The following is a 223-nucleotide window of genomic DNA, read 5'->3' as shown; positions in this document are numbered from 1 at the left end:
AGATGCAATTAGACAAAGGGAAAAAAAAAAACACAAAGATATGATAAAGAAGAAAGAAATGAAATAAAAAAGAAGGTTGGTAGCTTATTGGTCCTTTGTGGACATATGCTGTATTTGAAGTAGATCCTTAAAATTTCTCTCTCTGACAAAGTGAAAATCACTAGAGATGTATTTCATTTTTGAATACATGGTTAGATTGTTGGAAAATTAATAATATTTTATA

The sequence above is a fragment of the Theobroma umbraticum genome, unplaced genomic scaffold, assembly GCF_002168275.2.
Source record: "Theobroma umbraticum cultivar Fairchild unplaced genomic scaffold, ASM216827v3 scaffold_34.0, whole genome shotgun sequence".
NCBI classification, from domain to species: domain Eukaryota; kingdom Viridiplantae; phylum Streptophyta; class Magnoliopsida; order Malvales; family Malvaceae; genus Theobroma; species Theobroma umbraticum.
Note: the sequence above shows the minus strand (reverse complement) of the source record.